Genomic DNA, 22,643 nt, shown 5'->3' on the forward strand with positions numbered 1-22,643 from the left:
CTATTTAGTGGTTTCTTTAGGTATTACTCTATATATCTAATTACTGGTGTTATCATTTGACCAGTTCAAGTGAAATACAGAAAACTTACCTCCTTTTACATCCTTTTACCCTCTCCTGTTTATAATAGGATAATCTTAATATTATGTCTACATACATTTAGAATCATATCAGTGTTATAATTTTTGCTTCAACCATCAAACATAATTTAGAAAACCCAAGAGAAGAAGGAAAGACAATTGTATTTACCCATATTTTTTGTTTATTGTGTTCTTTCTTCCTTCCTAGTTTTCCAAAGTTCCTCCTTTTATTGTTTCCTTCCTGTTTAGAGGATTTCTTTAGCCATTTTTTTTTTTTTTTTTTAACTATGCCTGACTGGCTTGTTTTATTGAGAAGGGGACACGGAGTGAACAACACGAAGACAGCTGGGAGCAGAGCTCGGGAAGAACACCCTTCCCTCCCCATACATGCCCACTGCCCCAAATAAAAAATGACCAACTATGGGGAGCAGCCAAGACAGCGATTGAGGGGGAAGGGGAAGGAGACCCAGAACTCGAGGGCAGCAGTGAAGAGACTATGTGTGCTGGGAGGGCCTGGAGGCAGTGGCTGCCGAGCAACATGAGGACAAGCCTCTGCATCTTCCATGTAGGTATGTATAAATATAGAGATAAGTTGTTCTTTTCTCCCCCATTCTTTCCCTTCTGCTCTGTGCCACTTGCCATGGTCACCAGCTCCTCTATCTGCATGAGGGTGAAGGGAAGGGGAAGGAACAAGTCATCACTGGATTGCGATCAGACCCACATCCACCAGCTTCTGGATCTTCTGCGCTATGAGAGGATTCCTGAAGTGTTTGCTGAGAGCCTGGGGATCCTTCTGCATCTGCTCCAGGATGAGCTGCATGGCTGGGTCACTCATTATCTGCTGCACCTCAGGGTTGGCCATGGCTCAATGCTTCATGTCCTTGGGGTTGTCATGGCAGCTATACTGGGCCATTACACAGTGCTGGTAACTGTCTGCCACCTCCTTACAGTTGGAGTCCAGTTCTAGTGCCTTCTGGTAGATATCCATGGCTCTTGTGTAGTCCTTCGTTGCTTCTAGGGAGGTACTTTCCATGTATAATGCTTGATGAAAGTTGGCTCTAGCTGAATACACTCCTCACAGTTCTTGAGTGCCAGCTGAAACTCAAGGAGTTTGGTGTAGCAGGCAGCTCGATTGCTGTATAATTTGCCATCTCATGGGTTCCATTTGATGGCTTCTGTATAATGCTTCATGGCCTGAGGGTAATCCCCTTTCTGAAACCATTCATTGGCTTCGTTCTTCTTCTCCAAAGCCAGGTCAGGGTTAATGTAGGCCAACCACTCTTTCTCCTTCAGGATTTTCTCTGCCTGCTGGCATTTCTTGAGCACATCTGGGGTCTGGTGCTCTGCCAAAGATTTGTTGTAGAAATGGATGGTGTTCTAGTTTGCTAATGCTGCGGAATGCAAAACACCAGAGATGGATAGGCTTTTATAAAATGGGGGTTTATTTCACTACACAGTTACAGTCTTAAGGCCACAAAGCGTCCAAGGTAACACCTCAGCAATTGGGTACCTTCACCGGAGGATGGCCAATGGCGTCTGGAAAACCTCTGTTAGCTGGGAAGGCAGCTGGCGTCTGCTCCAAAGCTCCGGCCTCAAAACAGCTTTCTCCCAGGACGTTCCTCTCTAGCAAGCTTGCTCCTCTTCAGAACATCACTCCCAGCTGCACTCAGTTTAGTCTCTTTGAGTCAGCATGTTTTATATGGCTCCACTGATCAAGGCCCACCCTGAATGGGTGGGGTCACACCTCCATGGGAGTATCCCACCAAAGTCACCACCCACAGCTGGGTGGGGCACATTCCAAGCAAATCTAACCAGCACCAAAACTTCTGTCCCACAAGACCACAAAAATAATGGCATTTGGGGGACACAATACATTCAAACTGGCACAGATGGCATCTTTGTACTTTTCTTCTTTGAAGTAGGAGTTGCCAATTCAGGCGTAAGCTTTGGCAATCTGTCAATAGTCTTCTCGGTTTTCTCTCCCCACTTCAATGGCCTTCTCACACAGCTCCCAGCATTTATTGTAGTCGCCCTTTTCAAAGTATACAGCTGCTTGATTGGTGATGTAGGTCATGTTGGTGGGGTCCAGATCCTTGGCCCTGTCATAATGCTCCAAGGCTGTGTCAAAGTCTTTCTTCTTGTAGGCATCATTCCCCAACTCTTTCTCTTTCAGGGCCTGCTTCTTATTCCCTGGAAGGTCTTCTTCCATTGACTCTGGTTTGGTCTCCTTTTTGGGAGGAGGTGGTGGTGGAGGAGTGGCAACCTCTTCCTCCTCATCCACACTGTCCAGATCAACTCCAAGGAGGACACTGAGAATGGTCATGATGTGGGGATCTTGTAGTTTCATGCCCAGGTCGGACGTCTTGTTTCGTAGTTCCTCTATCAGGTCCTGGTAGGTTGGATCACTGAGCAGCGTCCTTGTCCTGGGATCACTCTCCAACTTCTGTTACAGATTAGACATGTTGAAAGGGTTTGTGAATTTCCTCTCTGCCAGTCAGGCCTCTATATTCTGTAAACCCTCTTTGAGCTGAGGGTTATTTGCTTCATGTTTTAAACTCTCCTCATAGGTTCATTTCACTTCTTCAAACCGGTTTAAGAACTCAAGAGCTGCTGCTTTTTGTGAATACCCTTGCCCCAGTCAGGCATTAAGTCAATGGTTTTGCAGCCATCCTCACAGGCCTTCTGGTAGTCTCCTTTCTTGGCATAGGCTGCCAACCAATTGCTGTAGAGCACGTGGTTCTGGGGATCCAACTTTATTGCTTCAGAGTAGCTCTGTGACGCTAACATCAATGTTACCTGCACTGAGGGCCTTGTTGCCCTTCTCTTTGAACTCATGCACCTGCTCCATAGCCTGGTCCAGATCCCTGTTGACTCGAATCTGTCCGCTCCGCATTCTCAACAACATGTGCCACCTTCTGGTTTAGCTTGACAAATTCTCTTAGTTTTCCTTCGTCTGAGCATGTTTTGAAGGATATTTTCACAAGTTATAGGATTCTAAGTTGACAGTTGTTTTCTTTTAGCACATGAAAAATATTGTGCCACTTCCTCTTGGTCTCCATAGTTTCTGATGAGAAGCCCACTGTTGCTTGAATTTTTTTCCCTATTTTATTCTGCCTGCCTTAAAGAGTTTTTCCTTTGCTTTTAATTTTCAGAAGTTTAGTTGTGATATGTCTTGGTGTGGATTTCTTTGAATTTATCCCATTTGATGTTTGTTCTGTATCCTGAATCTGTAGGCTTATATTTCTTACCAAATTCAAAAAGTTTTCAGCCATTATTTCTTCAAGTACTTTTTCAGCCCCATTTTCCTCCTTCTGGGACTCCAATGACACAAATGTTAGATCTTTTGTTATGGTCTTGCAATTCCCAGACTGTTTCCTCTCTGTTATTCAGATGAGGTAGTTTCTATTGTTCTGTCTTCCAGTTCACTAATTCTTGTCTTTCTTTCCCCTCATTCTGCTGATGAGTTCTTTCACTGGGTTTTTATTTCAATTATTGTATTTTTCAGTTCCAAGATTTTCATTTGGTTCTTTGTATCTACTTCTTTGGTGACTGTGATGGTTAGGTTTATGTGTCAACTTGGCCAGGTGATGGTGCCCAGGCATCTGGTCAGGCAAGCACTGGCCTAACCAATGCTGTAAGGATGTTTGTGGCTGGTTAATAAACTACAAGGCTGGTTTATGAAATCATCAGTCAATTGACTGAATCTGTGGCTGATTACATCAATGAAGGGCATTTCTTCCACAAGGAGAGAATTCAATCAGCTGGATTTAATCCAATCAGTTGAAGACTTTTAAGGGAGAGGAGAGAGAACCTTCATTTCTTCTTCGACTAGCCAGCGTCTCTGGAGGAGTTCATTGAACACTTTCATCAGAGTTGCCAGTTTACTGCCTACCCTACTGAATTTGGACTCATGCATCCCCACAGTTGCATGAAACGCTTTTATAAAATCTTGTATTTACAGATATCTCCAGTTGGTTCTGTTTACCTAGAGAACCCTAATACAGTGACATTTTCTGTTTCTTTGCCGAGGCTTTCTATATTTTCATTTGTTCAAGTGTGTTCAGAGTTGCTTGTTGCAGGACTTTTATCGTGGCTGCTTTGAAATTTTTGTCATATAATTCTAACATCCCTATCATTTTGGTGTTGGCATCTCCTGCATGTATTTTGTCATTCAGTTTGAGATTGTCTTGATTCTTGGTATGATGAATGATTTTCATTTGAAACCTGGACATTATAATATTGTTATCAGACTATGTATCTTATTTAAAATGTATGTTTTAGCTGACTTTTTTGACACTGCTCCAGCAGAGGAGAGGGGCCACCACATCACTACTGTCAGGTGTAGGTAGAAGTTCAGGTTCCCCATTCAGCCTCCACTGACACCCAAGTAATGCTTCTAGTTACTGCTGGGCAGGAGTGAGAGTCTCCACTGTCACCATGGCACCATGCTTATTACCATACAGAGGGCTGAGACCCCTGGCTCCCTACTTGGCCTTTTCTGACATCACCTGGGTGGGAGGTGGGAGGTTTGGAGTGCCTCATTACAGTGGAAGCCTAGGCACCCCAAATGACCTTCACTGGCATGGAGACCACAATTTTTTCTGTAGTGTTTGGCTAGAATACAGTGGTTACCCCTAAAAGTTTTCCATATTGGTAGGCTTCCCCTTTCCTGGTTCTGGTTAGAAAACATAGGCTTTTGTGTGTATATGTATGTTCCTGTTGGCATTTCCAGGTTACTAGCTTCTTGAGCTGTAAGTCTGGGATGTATAAGGCAAAAAGAAAACCTAGAAAACTCACCACCACGTGGTTCCTCAGGCCCAAGGTACCTAGCTATTCTGCTTTCTTCTCTCCACCTTGTAGTCTTCTTATGTTGATTTTAACATTTAACGTGCAGTGTTTTTAGTTGTACTGAGTGGGAGGAATAGGGAAAAGTATGTCTACTCCTCCTTCCCACTACATTTTTAAAAAGATTCTTTTGGGGAGATGTACCATAATTTATTGACAGAAATTTAGGTTGTTAATAAATGTATTTTTTTCCTACTAAAAATGATGCAGTGAATAAGGGATTAGATTGTTTTATTTGTTTACTTATTTTTCATATCTGTATTACCAAGTCTCAGAGTGCCTGGCCACATAGCAGGAAGTCAATAAATGTTTATTGAGTGTATGAATGCATTGTGACTGAACTGCAAACTTCCATTCTTTACCAAGCTGCACTTAATTGTCTCCATCAGGGATTGTTAGCATGCAAGAAAGGACTTTAAGCCGCAATAATTAAAACAGATATTGACTAAAAATTAACTTATTAACTCATAAAGACTTGAGATATGCTTTCTCCACACATGGTAGGTATGTGTGCAAAGATGATTAGAAGAAAATACATCAAAACAAAATCCCAGTGTTAACTCTCAGATTATGAAAGATTTACATTTTCTTAGTTACCTAAATTTTCTTCAGTGGTCATGTATTATATCTGAAAAGAATAAAACCATAAATGTCATTCTAAGGGTAGATTTCTAAAGTTTCAAGATACTGAAACTCAATGGCCTAAAGCTGTGATCATTAGTAGAGGGTCTGCAGTTTCAACAGATCATATCCATGCCGTCTAAATACTTGTAATCCTGGCCTTGCATTAACTTGGAAACAGACATTGAAGCATTAATGGATTTTACCACTTCACCAAAAACATTGTGGCAACTGAGGGGGACAGATCTTCAGGTAAACTGCACAGAAGTTTTATACCAATGCAGCTGGCATTAGTCAGATGAGCAGGACAAAGTGGGTGGTAGACTAATGAAAACAAAAGCTGACATTTACTGAGCTGACATTTATTGAACAATACCTTACGTCAGTTATTGTTCTGGATGTCTTACATGGAGCATTGTCCTCATGACAACACTTATCCCATTTTACAGGGGAGGAGGCGGAGGCAGACTAGGTTACCTGGTTGTCCTAAGTCACACAGTAGCCAAGCAGAGGAGCCAAGATTCAAAACACAAGTTCCAGAACCAACCCTTTAATTTCAGGCATGTCAAGAAGGCCTCCTCTGCCCTAGAAATACCTCCCCTACCAGTTGTTTCCTGACATGTCAAGTTTGTCAGAAATAGCATTAAGGTTTTTCTGGATGAAGGGAAGATGCAGCTAAACTTGCCTATGGAGATTCTCTGTGGGCAAGTACATCCCTAGTTCCCCACTGCTGACCACCATCCTGCATGGCCAGAATCCACCTCATGATTTGCTCCTACCTTTATCTTCTGACCATCACTCTGACTTTGGAATGGATCCCTGCCACTACATAGATGGTACATCATACTTCCCAGGGCTCCATCTTTAGGTTCTGTACTAGCTACTCTCCACATTCATTCACACCTTTGGCCTCGTCCCTCTGCTGGGGGTTCACAATAGTGGAAATTTATTTCTCTGATTAAAAGTTCTGGTCCCTGCAAAAATGCAATATTCCTGAAGAGCTACACTAAGTCTTATAAGTATTTTTCTTCAGTAAATTCATTCACACAAAGGCATAATTTCCTGGGCCAGAAAATAAGAATAGACTATGGATCTGTTAAAAGTAGAGGACATTATTTTGAGGAAGATGATGGTGATTACTTGAGTGAAACCTATGAGGGTCAACACTCTTCACATATATTGTCTATTCATATATATAATCTTCACAGCCCTGGCAATGATGCATATCCCTCTCTCAGAAGGAGAAAAACAGGCTCAGAAAAGTTAAATAAGGTTACAAAGCCAGAATTCAAATCCAGGTCTGCCTGGTTTGCAAAGTACAAGCTGTTTCTCTATTTCTATGCTTTTAGGACACTGGTGGATGAGTAGGAAAAGAAAGGAAAAAGTTGGGGGCACTACAAATATAAGCCCATTGCTTGGTACCATCTACCAATGTTTTGGCCATTAAGAGACATTCACTGGCTTGTAAACTTTAGTTGAGACACACGTACATACACAGTCACACACACACACACAAAGTATTTCTTGCAAAATAAAAATGATATTCTACCAAGAATCACTGGGGAAAAAAAGCTAAATAAAAGTAACTTTGCCCAGTGAATTAGAATATGAACTTCAGTACATATTATTTCTTCTGTGCCTCCTAAACTCTTTTTGCAGAAAACTAAGTTAACATTTCACATTTGGAAAACTTATATTCCTAATTCTATTTGGTGTTTCTAAGGGTTGAACTAAAGAGTATTACAGCTGTCCTTGTTTGCTCTAGGCCAGTGGTTCTCAAAGTGTGAAAATCCCCAAGACCTTTACAAAGGGGTCCATGAAATTAGCAGTATTTTTGCAGTTACACTAAGATGTTATTTGTCTGTTCACTGTGTTGAAATTTTCACTGATGTTACAAAAGCCATGGTGTTTGAAACTGCTGATACCTCAATATGAATCTGGCAATGGAACCAAATTGTGCTAGTATGAAAAGTCCATTGATTCCACATTGCAACTAACCTTTAAGAAACCATCACTTGTTGAATTTTAGTTTGGGATCAAAGAACAATATCCATAGTTATCTGAAAAAGCTGTAAAAATACTCCTCTTTTACTTTTCCAACTACATATCTATGTAGGGCCATATTTACTTTGCATACTTCAAACAAAGCAACATATTGCAACAAATTGAAGGCAGAAACAGATATGAGAATCCAGTTGTCTTCTATGAAGTCAGACAAAATCTAAAACAATCCCTTTCTTCTCGTTACATTCTTTTTTGTTTTAGACAATATACTTATTTTTCTCTTAAAATATTATTTATGTTAACTTGCAATGGATTTACTTATTTTAAAATGAAAAAAATAAATATCTTTAAAATTTCTCAGTTCTAATTTCTTATGCAGTAAATATTGATAGATATAATCCACACAAACAAAAGCTCTTTAGGGTCTTGAAACATTTTTAAGAATATAAAAGGTCCTGAGGTAAATTTTGAGAACCACTGTCCTGGGCTTATGTGATATGGTTAAACTTTAATTTTTTAGGCTATTTTCTGGACCATTTAACAAGTGATATAGCAATTGCATCTAATAGTTACATAGAAGCTGCCAATATTCAGAAAATGGCCATCAGAAATGTCGGGGTACATGTAATACACACACACAAACACACACACACACGAAGCATATCTTTTTTCAAGCATGAATCTGGAATTTTTTCAATATTCATTCTCCTGTTATCGCCCTTTAAAATGAAACATTTCAAAGAATATAATAAAACATGAAGGTAAATATAAAAAAACAGTGCAAGTCAAATTTATGGTGTGGGAACATAAGGCTTGCTATTACAGCTTTTAATGGCAGATAGTTTACAATAAACATTGGGCTTAGCCTGGTAGAAAATAGTCACAGACAGGAGGTAATTACTTGTCCATCTCCAAGCATCAGAAACTCTGGAGTCTCTCCAGTTGAATAATGCAGATCTGCCAACTGTCACTCATTTGGACTAATGCTTTTTTTGTTGTTTTAATTAAATTGGAAAAAAAGAACATAAGCTAAACCTCCCTCTGAAAGTGCTAAAATTCCATGGATGGATAAATCTGTGACCCATCCTTTTACACTGTCTTTATTAGTCTTGAGGAAATCATGGAGACTGCCATAAATAGAGCCACAGAGAGGAACAGAATATATACTGTGCTAGAAACGGCCTGTTGCCAGCAAATCTGAATATTACATTGAGGGTTCTATAAACAGTAAGAGAAAAGCAGCTAGATCTCCATACAGATAACAAGAATATAAATGGACCTTTTAATGAGCTTTGCATCATCACATATGAAATAATAAATATACCCAGAGATAAAAAGAGGAAGAGCAAAATTATGCAAAAATTCTGTCGTTAAGATATGTGGGCAGCATAACTCAAAATAGAAACCAAGCTGCTTTCCAAAGACTTGAAGGTTTTAGATAAAGAAAATATGATCGCTCTAATTTTTGTTTAATCCTCCTCTCTTCAACTTTCATCAGAAACTGTTACCCACCTCTGGTTACTTGGGGACAGTGGACCTGTTCACAGAAATACACCTGAAACAGATTCTCACAAGCATATATTCTAATTTTAAGGTTTTAACACTTAAAAAAGAACTGTGGTGAAATTCAAGGTTATGTCTAGGAAGAATAACCAAAATACATATGACATGTATTGTATATTAATTTCTAAGATGTTTCACAAATAACATTTATTTTTGCTTTATGAATACTTCAGATTAAAGGGTAATTTAGCATCAACTCTTAAACTAAAAATACTTCACCCATTATTATTAACACCTAAGTTTATTTCAAATCAAGGGCTCTTGATGCCATGTTCTGTACATTCTCCTTGCAATGAAGAACTCTAGCAAGAGTAATTCTGATTTTTATTTGCCTTACCATTTCATTGGCTAAGAGGTTGCCCCAGTGCTACAGTGGAAACTTCCATTTCATTTTATAGTGAATGAAACACTTTTCCTTATGCAACCATGTATAGCAGAACTAGTGTCTATCCCATGGTGATGCTAGTAATAGCCTGACTCATATGTTCAGAATAAATTTAAAAACAAATTATATGAGATCTTATGAACAGTAATGATCTTCACTTTCAATTCCCTTATGCAATTTTATAATACCTTGCAGATGCCACACCCAAAGGAAACAATAACGTGGACAGTGGGAAAATGAATAAAATTTAAGAGGGGAACTAGCTACTACCTCTACCCTATTTTTCCTTCAGGTACTAATTCCCACTTCATCAACTTCACAAGAAGTAGAGCAAGAGTAAATAAAGATGATGGTGTTAGGCCACCATTTTTGTAAACCAATAAAACTCAGTATTGAGTATGAAGAAGTCCTGGCCTTATCTAAAAGGTTACACTCAGAAGGCTTATAGGCAGAATACAGCTCATAAGTGGGCTTTATTTGACCCTTACAGCGTTTTTCTAAAAATTGGATCAGTTTCCAACATTCACAAATCAGGATATTTCACAAAAACAGAAACAAAAGAAAACCCTGGGTTTTTATTTCTGTAAGTAATTGGGAAGTTGGCAATGCTGAACCTGCATGGTTCTCCCATGGCAACACGGGGTGGCTGTGCCCCTTCCAGGTCTTCAGAATCCCTACCCAGCCCACCTTACTCATGCAGCCCACCTGCTTGGCTTTGGAGGTATTTGAGTGTGAGACCCTAGTTAATGAGTCACTCTGACTTAGGCCTTGAGTCAATGAAGAAAAGAGTCATCAAGCTCAAGTGTTTGCTCCTTTGGGGTCCCTCTCTAGCCTTTCCAATAAAACTCTATGTGAAGTATAGAGTCTGGATCTAAAATAGGATGCTTTAGGGCTGCTGTCCCAGACCAAAATTGCTTCAAAGTGATCCTTGATCTGAAGACTTTTGGGAAATAAGTGTTCAGAACCTCTTCTTGAAGTTTATGTCTAACCTAGGCTGAGGTGGGGAATGTATCATAATTCAAAATGAAAGTAATTCTGGAAAACTGACCCCCGGTGAAGGTATTATTGAACTGTCTCTCTGTACATGAGATAAGTAGAAAGCACTAGCTGGAAGAATTCCTGGATCCAGGGCCCGCTCCACCTCTAACTAGCTGTGGGACCTTCAGAGAATCATCCCATTTCAGTTGGCCTCCGTCTCTTCCACTAAAACGAAGGGAATGTTTCCATGTTCATAGCCCAGGCCTTACATTAGAATCACTTGGGGCATCTTAAGAAATACCATTGCCTAAGCCCTGCTCCAGACCAACTGAATCTCATTCTCTGTAGTGGGGGCCCAGGAATCAGTATTTTTCCAAAGTTCCCCACGTAATACTGACGCCCAGGGAGGAAAGAGAGCACAATCCAATATAATCTCCAGAATTCCTCCCCATTCTCCAATTCTGGGGTTTCAATGGCTCAAGGCAGGTGCCTGCAGAACAGCTATTTGCTCTGCTCATTTCTCCTTTATATCAATTGCCAGCAAAAAATATTCATTTCACACTAAAAAATACATGGAGTGTGGTTACAGCTTTTCATTTTCATAGTAAGTTACCAAGAGAGGTCTGGACTAGAACTCCCAAATTCTAACACCCACCCCCTTAAATTCACTCCCCACGACCATATCCAGGCATCACTTGTCCAGGGCCCACTGAGTCCCACATTGTAAATATTTTTATCTGGAGAAGGCATCTACACTGTTGCCATTGAAAAGATACCAAGAGCTGTACACAGTGTAATAAGGTAGTCCCCCAGCCACGTGTTGCTACTGAGCACCTGAAGTATGAAGTAGTCCCTGTTGAGATGTGCTGAAGTGAAAAAATACACACCAGACTTTGAGTATTTAGGATCGCCCTCCTCTCCTCAAAAATGTAAAATATCTCAATAATTTTTATAGTGATTACATATTGAAAAGAAAATGTTTTAATATAATGGGTTTAATAAACTATTCTTAAAATTAATTTTACCTGCTTTTATTTTATAAAACATATTACTAGAAAAAATTAAATTACCTACATAGCTCACGTTATATTTCTACTGGGCAGTGCTGACCAAGGGATGTTCACTCTCTGAACCTTTAATTGCAGTTTATAGAAATGTTTAAAAGACGAACTAAGTGGGGATTTTGAAAAGCATTCAATTACTCAACTGCACAGGCTCCTATAAGGGGACTATTCTTCACAGAACTGATTGAAAGCTACACAGCCTCAGCTGGGTGGGAGACACACAAATCCAAAGCAGTACTTTATGCCAAAAGGACACTCTTGTACACCCAAATATGGCCCTTGGGAGAATCCCCATCTTTCTACTTAACATTAGGCATATAATTTCAATATTTCGATATCTCTTTTCATAATGTTTTCCGCATTCATGCGCTTACTAATGCCAATTCTGACCTAAAGCAGGAAGCATTCAAATCGTAAACAATGAACCGCATTAGTGAGTGCATTTAGATAGGACAACATTTAAATGTTCCATGCAGCTGCAACTTTGTTTTCCATCATTGGTCTCACAAGTTCTTCAAAGCAGTTGTTTCTACAGTCTTGTGCGATTTCCAGCCACAAGGTCTCAGATTAGCAGTTATCGGGTCCCCACCCTTGCCTTATCGTATAGCCACAATAACGGGCAGCGAGGGAAAAACATGTTTGGAAGGAGGGCCAGCTTTAACTTCAGAAAAAAGTAGGCAGCTGTCCAGAATGTGTGAACTCAGGGGTGCCAGGAAGGCTCTGGCACGCAAAAGAAAACTTTTTTCTCCTTAGCTGGCTGATGGCTAAGTCCCCCATTAGAGCTGAAGCTCTTTTAGTTCAAGGCTTTGAGGCCTCTTAAAAGAGCATGCTCCCAGGGGCCTCCCATCCCCCACATTACTCATTTATACTTGAACATGAATACTTGGCAGATCAACTCGATTGAATACATTTTGACTGACTGCGTGTGGCCACCATAAGCAGATTTTGATAAGAGTGCTAGCGACAGCCCTCCAGACAGGGAGGGAAAGGAACGTGTCGGAGGAGGAAAAGGGCACAGACAGGAAGGCTGGGCGAGCTGACAGCCGGCGTCACCTAGCTCCCCATCTCGCCGGCGTCTGGCACTGCTGAGAAGGGCTCCCCGGGACCCGGGAACTGGCGCAGCGTGGGCACCACCGCGTGGGGCCTTGAGTAGTGCGTGGGGGCACTTCGCCAACCAGGCCGCCCGGAGAACCTGCTTTCCACTCTTCACTTGTTTACTCTCCCAGAAGCACAAAGACTGCCTTACTCCTCTGTGAGCGCCCAGAGCCTAGTACGGTGCCTGGCACTTAGTAACACGAACGTGCACCCACCTTCCAGTCTCACCGGGGGCACCAGGACAGTCTCTCATCCTGGTGATGGCCCTCCGGGCTGAGCAGGTTGCAAACCCCGGCATCATCAAACTGTGTCTACATTTCTAAACTCTGGACGCGTTTTGAAACCAAGACGAGGGTAAGAGGCTTAGGACAAGTTGGGGCCTGAAGACATTATCACCTCTGTGAGTGCACACCTATTCCTGCGCTGCCAGAACATTCCACGGCCGTATCCCAGGTCCCCAACCTCAGGAGGTTTCTGTGCCATGATGATGATTTGTTTTGTATTAAAATAAAATAAAAAGCAGAGTGTATCATTCTTCCCACCCTCCAATCATAGGGTATTATACTTGTTAACAGACTGACATCCCATCATTTTTCAGCACTTGTGATATGTTGAAAGTAAGTGCCTGGCACTCAGGGAGCTCAAGGCTCCAGCAACAGTTGTGTGGCCTTGGATAAGGAACACAGGGAGATTCTTTGTCCTCTGGTTTCTTCAGTGTATTAAGGAAGATAATGGTATATTCAATGGGTATGAAAAAAAGCTTAACATGAAGCTCTTTGAAATGCATGGAGGGCACTACAGTGTATAAATTTAACACTTGCCCTAGTGTTTGCTAAGATCCCTGGTCTGAATATTTTTAAAATCTCCGTAGATGTGTGTGTGTGTGTGTGTGTGTGTGTGTGTATGAATATATCTAAAATTGCTTTTTAAATTTTTAAGTAAACACACTGTAATGATGATAAGGCATCTGTACAATGTATCTAATGCAAGCCTGCCACAGGAGCTTTTTGAGAAACTAAATCACATCAATGAAAGAACAGCAATGAGTCAATTGGTGGAATATTACATTAACAGTGGCCTCTGACCCCCTATGATGCCAACTGAATGCTTTCTCCTCTCCTTGTAATTTAATCATTTTTCAGTTAAATTAATTTCATAAAATCCACTCCGATAAACCGCCTGTGTTAAAAACGAAAGACAAAAAAAAAAAAAAAACAAACCCTAAAAAAAGACAACCTCCAGGTGTAGGTGAAATAAAGGACAAACTGTAGTCATGCTGTGGGTTTCTCTGCCTCTGCTTTATTCTGGAAATGGACAATATCCAGTTTCTTTTCTCTACATCTGACAGGAATTTTCCATAACTTCTTCCTGCTAAAGTATGATGTCATAGGTCCCCAAATGCCCCCAAGACAGAGATGGAGTCACAGCAATATGGCTACGCGAGGCCACCCCAGCGTGTCTGCCATACAGGGCTACTGGCTGGGAAGACGTTTTTGTAAAGGTGGCAACTCTGAGAATCGTGCAAACCAGCCAGCCCCAAATGTTCTGTGCTCGGGCTTGCTGGGAGAGTGTACTTCACACACATCCAGGAATTTGTTTGAGGAGTGAGCGTGGTTAAGTCATGTTTTAAGAATGTTCTCTCATTATCCTGACTCAGAGGGTGCAGTGAGCCACACAAGGGACTTTACACAGCGATACCGTCTGTTCTCTCTGGTTTTCAAGAACTGCCTTCTACTGTACTGGTGGCTGTATCCTGATGTCATGGGAGGTTAACTCCTTCATGTCTTCTTTTCACAGGGATAGAGCAAGAACTTTTGATGCTGTAGATGTTTTAAAAGCCGCACATCCTAGGGGCGTGGCTTCTTGAGGGAGTGGGGGTAGGAGAAGGTTGTCTAGGAGAGGGGTGGGGCCAGAGAAGGGAGGAGCATGGAAGGAGAAGAGAGAACCAATTACAACAGTCTAGAAAGCCAGCCAAGAAATTTGTTTGGGAAAATAGAAATCTAAGAGTTGTGGTTTGGCAAGTTACTCTGATGGTTGATGAGAAAGGCAGAGAAAAGAGAGGGGAAATGGGTATGAAGAGGGGAAGGGAAAGAAGAGAAGAGGAAGCAGAGGCAGCCAAGATTAAGAGAGAAAGAAAGTCAGGGGAAGAGGGAGTAAAGGGAACAAGACTCAGAGTGTGACAAAAATACATCAGTAAGGGATATTATGTGGGAATGCATTATAATGAGAGATTGAGAGTTAAAAATCAGGATATGCTACTCAATGTGGGACATCTGGTCACTTCAGTGTCCTGGAACTAGGAGAAATATCTTTGATTCATTTTTGATCATCTTGACTCATGCCAATGACAAGCACGTGTTTGAATGACATTTTGAAGTTTCCTCAAAGGCTGCAATGGGGACCATGAGATCAATTACTATAAATAATGATCAGGAACCTCCTCATGGGTCTCCACAGTGTGCTGCAACATATGCTCCACACAATATGTCTCTCACACACACACATACACACACATGTGTGTGCATGTACACTCATGCATGTGAACAAATACACACACAAGTGTACACACACTTTAAAATCATTCCATGGCAACCTCACCAGCCTTCCTTCACCTAAGTCTTCCAGCCACAATGGCTTCCTTTCTGTTCTTGAATCCCCCAAGTTCTCTCTCACCTCAGACCTCCCCAGTACTGTTTTTCCTCCATCTGGGCGGTCCCATATCCCTTCCCCATCTCCATTGGGCTGGCTCCTGTTCATTCTTTAGGCCTCACCCAGGTAGGCCATCTCTGACCACCCTGTCTAAAGAGGTTCCCATCCTCCCCATTGCCACCCTCAGTGACGTCTGTTACTGTATTCTATTAGTGTCTGGTCACTAATTATCATTTGTCAATGTATGTTTATTGATTTTTCCACTTGTAAATTGTCTGTAGTACCTATTAGACATTCAATAAATATTTGTTGATTGAATGAATGGATAAATGGGGTGGAATGTTCCAGGTTCACCAATTTAGGATGCCCAGTTGGCATCCCCAACAACCCAGCTTTGCTCTGTCTCCTCCTCTTCCCTGCAGCTCCCAGCCTAGTTCCCATCTATGCCTTGAAGCTGTTCCTGCTGCCTGTGAATACCCTGAAGGGGCATCTCCTAGTTACAAGGGAAGTAAGCAGCCATCCTTGGGTGGGGCCAAGACAATGAGAAGCCACAAAGGGTTAAAGAAAGAAATTAGAGTTCACAACTAATCTCATGTTCCTTTGTGTAATCAGAGAAATAGAAAGAGAATGAAAGAAGAGAAATAGGGCAGATGTTGGAAATAACTCTGTACCAGGGATGCATGCTCATCTGGGTGGTACGGTTGGTGGTCCAAGAGATCCCCACAGCTTCCCTGTGAGTACAGAGGGGGCTCCACAGAGCAAAACCTCCATGACTTGAACCAGGAAATAGGTGATTAGAAAGGAGACAGCTGCCCCTCAAACCAGTGCCCCTGCTCCTTTCCCACGCTAACTACTGGCTGTCGCCCTACTCTCTTCCTCACTTGCTCTGCACATTTCTCCAAACAAAATATTATGGAATGACATCCTTCTTAAAGCTCCAGCTGTTGCACAATGCTCATGCTTCCCTTCTCTTTGAATAAAAAGAATTTTTTTTTTTTTTGGCCTGAGCACCTATCTTCCAGAAACATGTTTAATGCACACGTGGGAGGCCTGACGCTTCCATAACCCGCTGTGCAACTTGTTGTCATAGCTTTCTGAAGCTTGAGTCTTGCTCAGGGCTTGATGATCAGTCTGCAGATTAAACTCTTGGCCAAACATATATGGCTTGAGTTTCTCCAAAGTCCAAACAAATCAGATACTCGTTTTGGACCAAAGTCAAAGTCTTTCCTTTGGGAATAATTGTTTCAAAAGTTCAAAAAAAAGCAATATGCTTTATGCTTTCAAGTTCTTAAAATCACATCCAATCTTGTATCACACACATCAATTGCCACAATGAAGGGTTTTGAAAAGCCTGAAGCTTCCAAAATGGATAAAGAAATCAAAGCCTTTTGAACTTTCGAAAAGAATCTCAACACTATAGGATCCAAAAAATTTGTGAGTTTGCCCACCTCTTTGTAAACCAATACAGTACACCAGCTACAATTCCAAGTGAGGAAAATTCTAAGGGATACCCCAAAAGACATGCTTTTTATCCATTGTAGGGTGTTTGCTCATCTCTAATAGACTCTACTTCATTCCACAAGAGAATTGGATATCAGATATCTGACCTATGAAAGCCCAACAGGCATTATTAAATTTCATAAAGTTCATGGATAGCTGCAAGACCCAAATTGGATCTACCCTCACAATTAGAGACGAGGTCATAAAATGTCACTGTGAAATTCTGGATAAAAAATAGTCATATAAAGTTAACCATGATGATGTTAGTAACATAAGATTAACATCTTAAAGAAGTAATAAACCTTTAGAGATGTTTTATGAATTTATTGGCGATGTACCTTAGGGCATCCTCAGATCTCAGCAAAGAGAATTAAATCCACATAATATAAGTAATAATGATAGCTACTATGTGTAAGCCCAACACACCAAAACAAACACCAGTGAGGAGGTTCTGGCTAGTCCCATTTTTAACTATGAGGATCTTAGGTGCAAAAGAGGGGATGCACTATAATAATACAAGTGCCAACGCTGGGATTTTAACTCAGGTCATCTTGACTCCAAACTATGCTGTTAAGGGCATAAATGGAGGTAAAACAGACACATGAAGTTGAGCAAGGAGGCAGTTAACCAAAACAAAGACCTGGAAAAAATCTCTAAAAGCTTGGAGTTGAATAATTCAAATCAGTTATCTACACTAAAATGTCCATGGAGGACAGAGAGGTTGTTCCTTAAGGCCACCTCAACCCATTAGAGATATCCTTTAAGAACACTCAATTCCCTGTGATCTAAATCAATCTTCACCAACATTTTTATCTGTAATTTGATCTCCTGGGGATGCCTTTCCATTTGGAAGGAGTAATTTTTAGGGGCTGGTCAACCTGCTAGCTTTATTCTCTAGGATGAAATAATAATTTGGTCAGATAGATGACAAATCAGTCTCTGCTGAGTGGGATTGTTGGGGATCATCTCCTAAAAAGATTAGCCTTGAATTAACTAAAATGGAATTTCTAATCCTACAAAACCAAGGACCCAATCCTGAGTATTCAATGGCCTCCATCAAAGTGCAGACATAGTCCAGTGGGCTTGCCTTGAAACAGCCTACCATGTTCTCCAGACATCTTAATGAAATCAATATAGGACTGTTTTTCAGTGGTTGATGTTAAGAGCTTGTCATCTTGCATACCTAGAGTTTGGCTAAATATAGCTGTGGGATCAATGCAGAATGTCACAACAGCTCATGGCATACTCAATAAGCCAGTAGTCAGTTTTAAATATCAGTCAGGTGAAACTTTGCACAAAGGGGTGCCAAAGGGGGAACCCATGAAGCTCCAAAGAACTAACATATCCCCAGTCCCCTTCTCAGGAAAGCTGTTCCAAGAGATTCTTTCTGCAAACAAATTACTGTGGCTCATGCCATGTGCAATGAATGCAGGCAATACCACTACTGTGGCCTCATCTGATGGGACCAGAAACTCATCAGTTAGGTGAGGCCCAAGGCAAAAGCGACCATGCTTAAGTTGAATATGAGGGAGGCCATCAGTTTCTGAGGCCACTTGGAAGCTCTGTGTCCGATTAGATAATGAAAACATACCTAGTTTCTCTATCTCTGTCTCTATCTCTATCTCTGTCTCTGTCTCTGTCTCTGTCTGTCTCTATCTCTGTCTCCATCTATCTCCGTAAATATTAGCTGAACAAAGAGAGGGTGGGTTGCTCCAGCTAAAGTGAGCATCTTGTCTGAACCAAGTCTCCACGAGACTGCTGGACACCACAGTCTTATAAGACTCGACAGGCTCAGAAGGTATAGCAACCCCTCTGGAGAGCTCATTCTTTGCACTGAACTAAGTATTTCACTCAAAAGTGTTATTTGTGAAACTTAATACATGATCTCCTCCTGAAATTTTATACTTGTAGTTGCCCTTTGCCGAACTCAGATTAAAAACTAAAGAACTTCTCAAAGCTTATTTGCAAACATCAAACACAGTACCTCAATCATTAGAATCTACTGTCTACATTAGGCCTTAATTTTTTTCTTCATTTATTCCTCATCCATCAGAGACATCGTACAAGAGTAGGGTCCTTTTCATGAACTGCTTTTTTTTTTTTTTCTCACCTTAATAGTTGTCTTCCTTTGATGCTAGAACTCATCTAATTTGTAATTGACATGCAAAGCTTAGGTTTACTCTTTAAATGCTAAAGATGGAGTTACTCTATACTTTTTTACAGGCTGACCTCTAACACTGACACTATGGCTCTCTTTCAAGGGCATCATGATTTTTTTTTCACAGAACTTAATTGTCAAAAACCCTTGAAATGTGGAAGAGTTTAAAACTGAGATATAAAGTGACTTCTCCAAACCTTATTAATTAAAACCTTAAATTCATGGATAATGCTCATATATACATTTAATAAAATATTAAAATATGTCTCAGAAAGTAAATCTACTGGATATTGAATGCTTACAATGTGCCAAACACAATGCTACCCACAGCAATCTTTTGAAGTAGATAGTATTATGTTGATGTGGAAAGAGAAAAAATCTGGGTCCAGTTTGTACCAAGGGGATTTTCTCAGTAGTGGGCAGCATCAAGGAAATGGGAAGCCCTGCTTTTGGACCCTGGTTCTGGTACTGACCATCCTTGGGCATGTCACTCCTCTTCAACTATTTCAATTGGACTTCAATTTCCTCCTCTGTTAATTGTTAATAATCAATGATTATCATTAAATGCTATTTTTATTGGGGGGAGTGTCCTAGCTCCAACAGAACAAGTTCTCTACCTATCATTTCACTATTATAGTTTTAATCCAGTGTGTCTTAAAGACTTTGCATCTTTAAGCCTCTCCTTTAGAAAGGCAAAACCATGGGGAGAGGTTCTAGGTTAGTCCTTATCAGGTAATGCTTCAATTATCAGTTAATGCTTTAATAAGGATCACTTGATAGCCGGCTGAGAACAAGAACAGAACATGGATTGGGCAACTGGAGATGGAAGATACTAGGGACTGCTATAGGACCAATGGAGTTTGGATGAGAAAGTGCCCCAAACAAAAGACTGTATCTAAGTACATTTTTTAATGCAATTTTATTGAGATATATTCACATAACATACAATCCTTCAGAGTGTACAGTCAGTTGTTCATAGTTGTGCATTGATCACCACAATCTTTGAACATTTTCATTACTCCAAAAAATAAAAATTAGAATAAAGGATATCCAAAACATTTCATTCCCCTCCTCCCCCCATTGTTCATTTACTTTTTTTCACACTCATTCATTGTTTATTTTTTATCAAAAAATTTAAAAAAAACAATAAAAAACATTTCAAACAAAACCAAAACAAAGGTATAAGAAAAAACAAATATCCTAAAATAACTACATTGCTTCCAACATGTTCCTACCCTACCCCAAGAAACTAGACAGACTATAACCCAACAAAAGAATAAGAAAAATAGCCTAAAATAACTACATTTCTGCGAACTTGTTCCAACCATACCCCCCAGAAATTGACAAACCATACTCATTCCTGAGCATTCCCAGAACACTAAATTTGCCCTCCATAACTTATCTGTTCTTATTAGATTACCATCCCCCCTTTCACTATTTGCTGTCTATTGCTAGGTCCCCTGCATTCTACAATATAAACCATTTATTTTACATTTTTCACAGTGTTTACATTAGTGGTAATGTACAATATTTCTCTTTTTGTGCCTGGCTAATTTCACTCAGCATTATGTCTTCATGGTTCATCCATGTTGTCATATGTTTCACGACATTGTTCCTTCTTACTGCTGCATCATCTAAGTACATTTTATCTGGACTTTGCCTGGCTCAGGATATGCCTTAGAAACTGGCAAGGTGGGGGAATAATGTTCAGTCTGTAATATTAGTCCCATTTCACTGACATATGTGTGAAGAGGAGCTGAAGGAGATAAACCAAGAAAGCAAGCCCTGAGGGAGAATGTAGGGAAAGCTGTAGTCAAGTGTTTGGATTTTATTCCACAGGCAATAGGGAATCTTTGAGAGCTTCTTAGCAGGGGACCAACAACATTAGACCCATGTTGCTTACAGGACAGGGGAAATGGTCAGGGTAGAATGTGGAGGACAAGGGCATTGGTTAGGAGGCCATTAAGTGGTTAGGAGTCCAAACTAGCGTTGTGGTGGTAAGAACAGAAAGAAGGGTGCAGAGGATGTGGCCACTGATTGGATGTAGGGGGGGTGGCAGAGAGGACACTCAAACCATAGACATACTAAGGATTCTGGCTGCTGATGAAAGGTTCAAGAATTTCTATTCTTCTTTTCCCTTACTCTCTACCCAACCAAAAATGCCCAAACTTGGCATCAGTTGGCAAGTTGAGTACCCAAATATGCAAAATGAATAGAAGAGTCACCTTTGCATATGAAACCACAGACAAAAATAAAGATGACAGGGAGAGGGCATAGCTAGTAGAAGTTCTGTGGGAACTTCCAAGACTGTGGACACTGGTCTAAACCTCTAAGAACCTCCTTCTTTGCCAAAGGCAGTGAAGACGACTGTTAACCAGGAAACCTGATTCTGGTCTAGGCTTTGGTCTAGGCTTTCAATCACTCATTTATTTCCTCCTTTCTAGGTTGGACTAGAACATTTCTGAGATGCCCTGCAGGGCTCAAACTCCAGGGCTGCAATTTTTCCCCTCTTTCCATGTATTCCTGTTAATATTATTTTATTCTATTAAAAATATTTTTCCTTCTCGTTTTCTAATCTTATTCTTTATCAGTGACGGTGCGGATTCAAGAAAGGAGCCGAAGGCCTCGATATCCGGGTCTTGGCATGGACATCAAAAGGACAATGCCAAACCGCCTCCTCCTATAGCATCTCCTCCCTGCCAGCCGCCATCGCCGCTGTGCCTTCCCGACTGCATCCCGGCTCGTTCCCTCGGCAACCGGCAGGGCGCCCGCGTCCGGGCTCTGGACCGCCCTGCCGCGCGCCCGCGGCCGCAGCCTCCCCGCACCCCACCCCCATGCCCAGCGCTCCCGGCCGGCGGCTCTGAGCTCCCGCGCGAGGAGGGAGGAGGTCTGGTTGCCAAGGGAACGCGAGGACGCCCACAGCCGCCCCCACCGCCACCGCCCCTAGAAAGCCCGGCCGCCGCCGCGGAAAGCTGCCTCGCGGGAGGGGGAGGAAGAGGGGCCGGTGGAGGGAGGGAAGAAGTGAGAGGAGGAGGAAGAGGCGCACAGGGACGGCCCCTGCGCGATCGATGAGCGGCTCCTCTGCCCTGGACCAGCCCGCCTGCCCCGCCCCTCGGCCCCTTTAGCCTCTCACAGGGGAAGAAAGGACAGATCCGCCAGGTAACCCGCCACCTCTGCCGCGAGGACCCGGCTCCGTCTCGCCGGCCAGGAGTCCGCCCCTGTTCCTTCTCCGAGGAGGGGGTAGGAGGTCGGGGAACAACCTTACATTTCTACTTAGAAGATTCTAGAGGGAAACAAGGCCTGAAACCTGAAGGCCCAGCCGCTTCCTTCCGCCGGCTGACCACCGAGGCAGTTTTTCCTGCCTCCGAGGGACAGGTATTGGGGTCGCCGCCCCACACCCACAGAACTTCCCCAGGGACCCCACTGGTCTTCAAGTCCAGGAAAGGCATATACTGACCACTATCCCAAGGGCTTCTGAGTGTGAAACTGTTGCTATCGTTATTAATAATGGCACCAAATTGCTTGTCAAGCCGGTGACGTTTCCCCCCAAAAGTTTCACAGTTACCCATTGAGTCTCTCCCTTCTGGCTTCATGGTCAATGTGTAACCGGCCATCTCTTTCGTAGTTTCACAATAAAATACAGAGACACCGCCATAACGCTATTCTTACAAGCCGCCCCCTCTGCCACCCTGATACTCTAAAC

At 41.8% G+C, this 22,643-nt stretch overlaps 1 protein-coding gene and 1 pseudogene across 5 annotated transcripts in view; one reads left to right on the forward strand and one right to left on the reverse strand.

The window, feature by feature from the left end:
- MARCHF10 (membrane associated ring-CH-type finger 10) overlaps positions 1-22,643 on the forward strand; it is a 246,934-nt gene that overhangs the window by 127,590 nt on the left and 96,701 nt on the right. Inside the window, exon 1 of one of the 5 annotated variants that reach the window (XM_037809928.1) lies at positions 21,902-22,099. The exons of 3 other annotated variants lie outside the window; for them this stretch is intronic. The gene's annotated coding sequence lies outside the window, so the exon portion shown is untranslated. Of the gene's footprint in view, positions 1-21,901; positions 22,100-22,195; positions 22,316-22,643 lie in introns of those variants that run through there. One more of the 5 variants, XM_037809929.1, reaches the window with a different exon arrangement.
- Positions 776-2,926, reverse strand: LOC119514249 (annotated as a pseudogene).

This window comes from Choloepus didactylus, chromosome 18 (assembly GCF_015220235.1).
Source record: "Choloepus didactylus isolate mChoDid1 chromosome 18, mChoDid1.pri, whole genome shotgun sequence".
In the NCBI taxonomy this organism is placed as follows: Eukaryota; Metazoa; Chordata; class Mammalia; order Pilosa; family Megalonychidae; genus Choloepus; species Choloepus didactylus.